Source organism: Marmota marmota, unplaced genomic scaffold (assembly GCF_001458135.2).
Source record: "Marmota marmota marmota unplaced genomic scaffold, marMar, whole genome shotgun sequence".
Lineage (NCBI taxonomy): Eukaryota > Metazoa > Chordata > Mammalia > Rodentia > Sciuridae > Marmota > Marmota marmota.
Window position 1 is genome coordinate 3,003,249 of NW_025999928.1, and position 8,395 is coordinate 3,011,643.

Consider the following 8,395-nt stretch of genomic DNA (forward strand, 5'->3'; position numbering starts at 1 on the left):
TACACAACTAAATTGCTTTATTTATAGTAATTATCAATTTTTTTGTACTGGGGATTAAATCATTGATAAGTTGCTGAGGGCCTCCCTAAGTTGTTGAGGCTAGCCTTGAACTTGTGATCTTCCTGCCTGGGCTACCCCACTAACCCAGTTACTGGGATTACATGTTAAATGAAATAGCAAGCTATAAAATTTTATATGGAATAGGATCTTATAAGACTTGGAATAAAAAGCACAAGCTCCATAAACTAAAAACTAATTTACTGAGATGTTAATGGTGTTCATCTCTGGATGCTAGCCTTATGCATATTTATTTTCATTATTATTTTTATATATTTTCATTTTCTTCCAATTATTATCTTTAAAAATCTTTAAAGACAGAATTTGAAAGACTAGTACAATGATTATCCTTGTACCTAGTTGGATTCAACAATTGCTTGTTTTCCCATATATGATCTATATCTATTTTATCTATATATCTGCATCAGAAGTTGATAAGTTTTGTCTCCAGGCCATATCTGGCCCATCATCTGTTTTTGCACAGCTCTGAATTAGGAAATGTTTTTTTCATTTTTCAAATAGCAGTATTTTAATTGGCTATATGCATACATACAAAGTATCTTTGATTTTGCCTCTTGGTCTGCAAAACCTAAAACTTCATCATCTTACCCTGTGTAAAAAAAAAATTTCCAGCTGGGTGCAGTAGCACTTTTCTATAATCTCAGTGCCCCAGGAGGCTAAGGAAGGAGGATCACTGAAAGAACTGAAACCGAGACATGGAGTTACCCATAGGAGAAGTCCGTTTATTCCAGTACAGCAGAGCTTTTTATCCAGGGTAGGCAGAGCCCCTTAGGACAGGAGGCAAATTCTCATTGGATTACAGTCATTAGAATGGTTTTGTCAGTCGCCCATTGGTGACTTATTGGCACCTTAATCTGCATAAAGTGGGAAACAGACCCAGAAGAGAAGCCTAGTCAGCACCATCTTGGGGCAGGTAACCCAATATTTTCCCCTTTTTAGTTTAATAATGGGTGTAGGGTCGGAGTTCGTTCTGACTGCTTCCTGCTGAGCAGGGGCGTTGCCAGGAAGGGGCGGGGAGAACACTGGATTACCCTGAGGTTAATCCCCAAAGCAGCACCAAAAAACTAAAGACTTCTGATGGGGCCAAAAAAAGTACCCTGAAACCATAGGTCCTGGATCACGTCCCACTAATCTTCCTCAGTGCTCATGGCGAAGGGCATCCAAAAAGGTTTTCCATGGATCTGCCATTTAGCAGGCCGTGAGTTGAGTGGTAGAAGACTGATCAGGATCTTCTGAGGCCAGTAGTTGGTAATTCCTAAGAAGGAGCTGGTTAAAAGATTGGTTAGAGATTTTTGCTATCTGATTTTGAGCAAATTTAATCATACAAGGGAGAAAGAGGCAGGCCAACAGAATAATGGAGAGCGGTCCCATTATTGGCCACATCCATGTCAAGAGGGGTGACTGGAGCCAGAAGGAAAAAGAAGAGGTTTGGGATGTCTTCCTTAAGCCTGCTGCCAGATCATTAAGTTTATTGATGTTTTGTTAAGTATCCATTAGGATCTGGAGCCAAGAGTAAGACATTGTGAGTGAAGAAGAGGCTGAAGAGGAAGAGGAGTCTCGAATTGCCTATATGATAACCTCTTCTGAATGCAGAATGTCAGAGGACACTCGAGAAACTTGAGATAGAAGAAGGCGGTGACCCCTGCAGCCCATTGTGGGTCCCATGGGTCCTTGATGGTGATGTTATATTTTTGAATCTGGCTAACATAGGAGCATATTCCCATGTTTAATTGGCCTGAATATGGACATCCCCCATATACCTCTGGCCACCAACGGCATTGTTCATCCCATTGATCATATAGGAAACAAAGGTATGGCCTTGAGGACTGCTGAATAAGTTTTGTTGAGGCAGGTAAGGATAAGTACTCAGTGTCAGAGCAACCATGCAGGGGGCAGTCTGCCGTTGCGTTTAGGGCTGTAGTTTTAGTATTTTTTTCAGTATAGGTTTGTCTAGCCTTAAATCTCCAGACATAAGGGGAAGAAGAGACCATAAGAATAAGGCTTACGAGAGTTAAGAAAAGGAGCGGCTTAGAAACCCAGGGGTTCATTTTCCAATATGGGTTCAAGAAGCGCGACCTGAGACAGATGGAGCTTAGACTGCGCCGCATGCAGATAAATCCTAGGTCGGCTTGAGCCTGGAAATATGAATTCAAGGAGTTAATTGGTTATTAGGGAGCGCTAGCCTGGGTGCAGTTGGAATACATAATACAACTTGTGTTGGACCTTCCCACTTCGATAGTAGGGGACCCTTGTCTCCTGGCAGATTAAAGAGGGCAGATTGGCCAGGTGACATGGAGAGAGGGATCTGGGAGGTTTCCAGATCTGGAAGAAGCCAGTCCTGATGTTTCCAGATCTCAGCATGGAGATGAGTAAGAAGTGGTAACGCATAGCGACTGGGGATGGGCCAAGATGATGGGGTAAGGCCCGGAGAAGGATTGGGCGTCCATATATGACCTCAAAGGGAGAGAGAGATGACGGCTTCTTAGGTAGGGCTTGCAGGAGAAGGGCTAAAGGAAGTAGTTTAGTCCTTTAAGTCCATGACAGAAAAGTGGGTGGTTACGGTAGGAATTTGTGACAAAAGGGTATAGGGGTTGGGAACCATCGGGTGGATGGGTTTAATAGTGGAATTAATGAGGTGAAGATCTTGAACCAGGCGGTAAGTGCCATTAGGCTTTTTTACTGCCAGTATGGGGGTGTTGAATGATGAATGTGTGGGCCTAATGTATCCTTATTAGTCTTTTATGATTGGCTCTAAGCTAATGAGAGCTGCTGTAGATAAAGGATATTGGGGCTGGCTGGGGAAGTAGGAGGGATCCTTAAGTTGCGCCAAAATGGGTGGGCAATTTACCCTGGATGGACTTTGAATGTCCCATATTATGGGATCCACCAGTTGTACAGGTGTAGGAAAGCGTCTTTCAGAGTGGGCTTCTATTGATGTATCACATTGAGAGCAGAAGGGGAGCGTAAAATCTTCAGGCAGAAGTGTTAAAAGGAAGGAGGGCATGGATGAGATTGGCAATTGGATGGAGAGTGTAGCTCGGAGAGTGGAAATAATATCTTCCCAGAAGGGGTACAAGACATTGAGGCATAACCAAGAAAGAATGGGTGAATGGGAACTTTTCTATGGAACAACTGGGGGGGTTTATGAGGAATGATGGTCTTCCCTCCTACCCCATCAATAGGAGAAGATGAAGGGAACGTGGGACCCCAATATTCCCTCAGGACCGAAAACGTGGCTCTGGTATCTATGAGGAAACTAATAGAGTGCCCTTCTACATAAATTTGTACCCTAGATTCTTGCCTGCTGATGGTAACAGTCGGGGAGGAGGACCCAGGACCTCATCAATCATTGAGTGCAAGACCCAGGAGGTCAGAGCCAGGGTGTTTGACCGCATTCCCCCTTCGGGGATTGGGACAATCCGACCCCCAACGGCCCATCTGTTGGCACTTCGGACAAGGCGTTGGAGTCCTCGGGGTTGGGCAGGCCTTTGCCCAGTGACCCTCTTTACCGCATTTAAAGCAGGCACCCAGAGGACTCTTACCCCAGAAGGGCAGTGGTCATTGAGCTTGTGGAGCCTTTTGTAAGACCGGGGCCAGCATTTGAAATTTTTGGTGTTCCAATTTTTCAGATCTCTGATGCTTGAGGTGCTCAGCCTCCTTATCCCAGTTATGATATACTTTAAAAGCTATGGCCAAAATTTCGGTCTGAGGAGTTGCAGGATCCTGTTCCAATTTCTTCAATTTAGCTTTTATGTCGGGGTAGCTTTGGGATAGGAAGTACGTCATAAGGACACGTCTCCCATCTGGAGACTCAGGATCTAAATTTGTATATTGTTGGAGGGCTTTTGTAAGGCACTCCAGGAACTCTGAAGGAGTCTCTTCCCTTTTCTGAATAACTTCCTGAAGTTTTTGAAAGTTGACTGCTTTTCTAGAGGCCTTCTTAAGGCCTACAATAATACATGTTGCAAATTGGTCCCTCAATTGGAGTCCAGCCACAGTATTATAGTCCCAGTTCAGTTCCTGGTCTGGGACCGCATGGGGACCAGTTAGGGTGATTAGGATTAACTAGGTGGGTCCCATCTGCATGGGCCGGAGCCAAGTCCTATACCCTTCTACATTCCCCAGGGAGTAATGTATTGGCCAGGATCATGTATATATCTTGGTGGGTGAGACTATAGGCTTGTAAGACCCACTGAAATTCTCTAATATAAGTAGTGGGGTCAATGGTGTAAGGTCCCAGCCTCTTTTCAAGCTGTGTGAGATCGGACATAGAGAAGGGAACATGGACATGCACAATGCCTTCAGATCCAGCCACTTCACGTAAAGGGGCCATAGTAAGGGGTTGACTAGAAGGATTATGAAGCGTGAGAGATAGGGTTGTGGGGGGGGGGCTGAAAGAGTCAGCTGGGGGTGAAGGGGAAAGTGGAGGTGGGGCAGAAGGCTGGGGTGCAGAAGATGGTGAAGGACGATAAGGGGGTGGTTCCTCAGCCAGGTCAAAAGAAGATACAAAAGAATCACCAGGAGGTGAGGGGACAGGCTTATAGGCTAAGAGGACTTGTTGAGGACTGCATGTGGAGGAAAGTTTGGGATGGGTACGAAGAAGGGAAAAGGCTTCAACATAAAGGATCTCCTTCCACTTTTTTGAGCGCTCGCAGTAGTTGAACAAGTCACGAAGAATTTGGGGATCTAAGGACCCTTCAGCAGACCATTTACTGAGATTGTCCAAAGGATAGTATAGCCAGTCTTGAGTGCAAAATTTGATTAATAATTTAGGCTTAATGTCTAGAGCAAAGGACAGACAGTTCAAATTGTAAAGAAGGCATTTTAGAGGGGAGTCATTCGGAAGGGAAGAAGAGGCCCCCATGGTGAGGACAGAGGAGAACAAGGAAAGTCAAGGAGAAGAAACTCTGGACCGGAATTACAAATGGGACCCAGTTGGGCGTCCCCAAGAGGTATTTCTGTTTGACGGACTCATTAGAGTGTGAAACTGGAGGAGCAGTTGGGTCATCACCCAAGGGCTCTTCCCGTAGGGTGGAAATGCCAGAGGTCTCGGAGCACTTAGCACTAGGCATTTGTCGGAGAAGGAGAGGAGAGAGAGGGAGAGAGACTGGGAAGGAGGGGTCTGTTCTTCCCTCCGATTTCGTTAGGGTAAGGCAGGTACTGTCTTGGGAAATGACCTAGGAGACCACTGTGGTCATGAAGACCTAGGTGGGGTGAATTCTCCTCCCACAGCCAAGCGTCGGAGTTGCCTAATGATCATGGTTCTCTGCAATAGCAAGACCCAGGTGGTCACTTCATAGGGGGCCCCACTCACCTAGAGATCGGCTGGTGTTGGTCCGGAAGAAGCAAGCCCTCGAGAAGGTGGATGAGGAGGAGAAACTCTGGTAGGTTTGAATTGGGAGGGGTCCTAAGGGAGAGATTGTCCCCTCCCCAGGAGAGAAAGAACTGAAACTGAGACACGGAGTTACCCATCTAAGAAGTCCGTTTATTCCAGTACAGCAGAGCCTTTTATCCAGGGTAGGCAGAGCCCCTTAGGACAGGAAGCAAATTCTCATTGGATTACAGCCATTAGAATGGTTTTGTCATTCGCCCATTGGTGACTTATTGGTGCCTTAATCTGCATAAAGCGGAAAATGGACCCAGAAGAGAAGCCTAGTTGGCGCCAACTTGGGGAGGGTAACCCAATAAGTTTGGAGCCCTAAGCAACGTAGTGACCCTGTCTCAAAATAAAAAGGACTGGGGATTTAACTTGGTGGTAAAGTGCCCTTGGGTTCAATTCCCAGTACAAAATAAAAACAAAACCAAAAATAATTCCCCTACTCCAAAAAATATTCCAACCTTGACACACACACACACACACACACACATACATTTTGCTGAACCATTTGAAAGCAAGCTGCACATTATAACATTTCTGCTTCAAATAATTCATTATTGTATCTCCTTATATAACATTTCTGCTTAGACATAGCATCATGATCACACCAAAGAAAACAAACTAGGGCTGTGGATGTGGCTCAAGCGGTAGCGCGCTCGCCTGGCATGCGTGCGGCCCGGGTTCGATCCTCAGCACCACATACAAACAAAGATGTGTGTCCGCCGAAAACTAAAAAATAAAACATTAAAATTAAAAAAAAAAAAAAAAAAGAAAACAAACTATTATTTCATAATATAATAAAATCTACAAATTTATGTGATTTATAACTTTTGCAAAATGAAAATGCAAAACTTTGTAACAACAAAAGAAAATAATCTCTTTTTTAAAAATCAGATTTTTATAATCAACATGAATTGTTCCCATCAATTTTATTATTCAAGGGATTTAGGAAAGCTGCTTTTACTGGCTGCTCTCCTGGGCGTTTCAGGTTGAAATTTAAAGTGTTTTTAAGTCAAACAGCTCATATATTCTGTGAAGTATTGGTGGTAGTAGTATTGTTTGCTGTAGGTATTGGCTGGACAAGACAGGATACTGTATAATCTTTATATTCAAAATTATTTCTGATATCTCAAATAGTATTTGCTGCTGCTGTTGTTGGAGATTGAACTCAAGGGCTCATGCATATGTTCTACCAGTGAGTTACTCTCTCAGCCTCATATAATTTTTAAAGCTAGATGGTACTTGGTAGTGTGTTATATTAGCCCTTGTAACACTTTTGAGTATGACTAAAATTTTTCATAATAAAAAATGTATGTATGTATTTATGTATGTATACATCACTATAATAATAGATTTGACTCATGACTTCTACTAAGACAAAACTGTGTTTACAATATCTTGGGAAAGTTAAAATTTAGATGTGAAAACTGTGTGTTTGCATGGACTTTTAGAAGAAGAAACATAGCAGTTAAGTCAAACAAAACACAGAAAGAAAGATTGGTTTAAAAATTTGAATGGATTTTGAGAAAAGGCTGCTTTATTCTTTGGGAGTTTTGTTTTTGTAAACATTTCATTTTTTGTGGGATGTGAATCATGTGTTGGAATCACCTGATTTAGCTGTGGCATAACTAAGTCTAGAAGGTTTGGGGGAGGCTCTGTTTTTAAAATTCCCCACTACCAATCATGATTATGGTTACATGAGATTTGTGTCTTGAAAAAAGAGATGTGTCCCAAAACTCTGGAATTTTTAACCATGTACTTTGTAAGCTCATCTTTGTTCTGTTTGAGCCATAATGTTATGTCTGCTTTTACCACAATCATATGGATAAGGGACTAGCAGGCCAGGCCTTCTTCCATCATGAAACAGGGTAGAATCTGCTTTTTTTCTTTTCTTTTGGTACTAGAGTTTGAACCCAGAAATGCTTAAACACTGAGCCACGTCCCCAGCCCTATTTTATTTTGAGACAGGGTCTCTCTAAGTTGCTGAGGCTAGTCTCAAACTTGGGATCTTCCTGCCCTAGCCTCTTGGGTTGCAGGATTACAAGCATGGGCCATCATGCCAAGCTAAAATCTTGCTTTTTATAGTCAGTCAAAAGATCAACCAAATTCCTTCTTCCTTGCTTCATGAGGAACTCAAAGATAAATATCCTAGCACTTCTTTTAAAAAGTAGTGGTAATAATGCTGTATTTTGTATGGGAAATGTAGTAAGAAAATTTGGGGGAAGAGTTATAGTGAACCTTTGAAAACTCTTAGGGTTAAAAATGTTGTACAGGACTATGGGTAGATATAGCTCAGTAGTAAAACACCTGCCTCACATGTGTAAGGCCTTGGGCTGATTCCCAGCATCTCACATGCAAAAAATTAGTACTGTTATGCAAACATAAAACATACAGATTTTTAATATGCTCAATGACATATTAAGAGTAAAGTTATTAATTATAGACTATTAAATTCAAGGCAGCCAAATATACTTGAATTTGCATAATATTTATTATTTTAGAAGTAAGTTGTTACATAACACCTTCTTTTTATTGAGCAGGAAGTGACATTTGTTATTCCTTTCTTTTATATATAAGTCTTATTTCATGATAATATCTTTCAATCTGAGCAACATAATTCAGTACTTCTTGATTATATCAATATTATATCTAGTTGGCTTAAAATGTCTTTATGAAGCAGCTTTTCATCTGCTAATATCATCACTATAACCCGTGTCCTCTTTCCTTCTTTTTTTTTTTTTTTGGCGAGGATATTGAGCCCAGGAGTGCTCTAGTACTGAGCTATATTCCCAGCCCTTTTTATTTTGAGACAAATTGCCCAGGCTAGCCTCCAATTTGATCCTCCTGCATCAGCCTCCTGAGTAGCTGAAATAATAGGTATGCACCACCACATCCAGCTTAATGACTCTTTATTTAATATGTAGTTATTATAGTTAAGAT

The 8,395-nt window shown here is 42.2% G+C and overlaps 1 long non-coding RNA gene across 1 annotated transcript; it reads right to left on the reverse strand.

Annotated features, from left to right (window-relative positions):
- Positions 1 to 779: 779 nt before the first annotated feature.
- LOC125615936 lies at positions 780 to 6,073 on the reverse strand. The gene is made up of 2 exons (XR_007346545.1): positions 5,393 to 6,073; positions 780 to 1,344 (listed from the first exon to the last, which is right to left on the reverse strand). It is a non-coding gene; the product is annotated as an uncharacterized LOC125615936 (long non-coding RNA).
- Between the last annotated feature and the right edge of the window lie 2,322 nt (positions 6,074 to 8,395).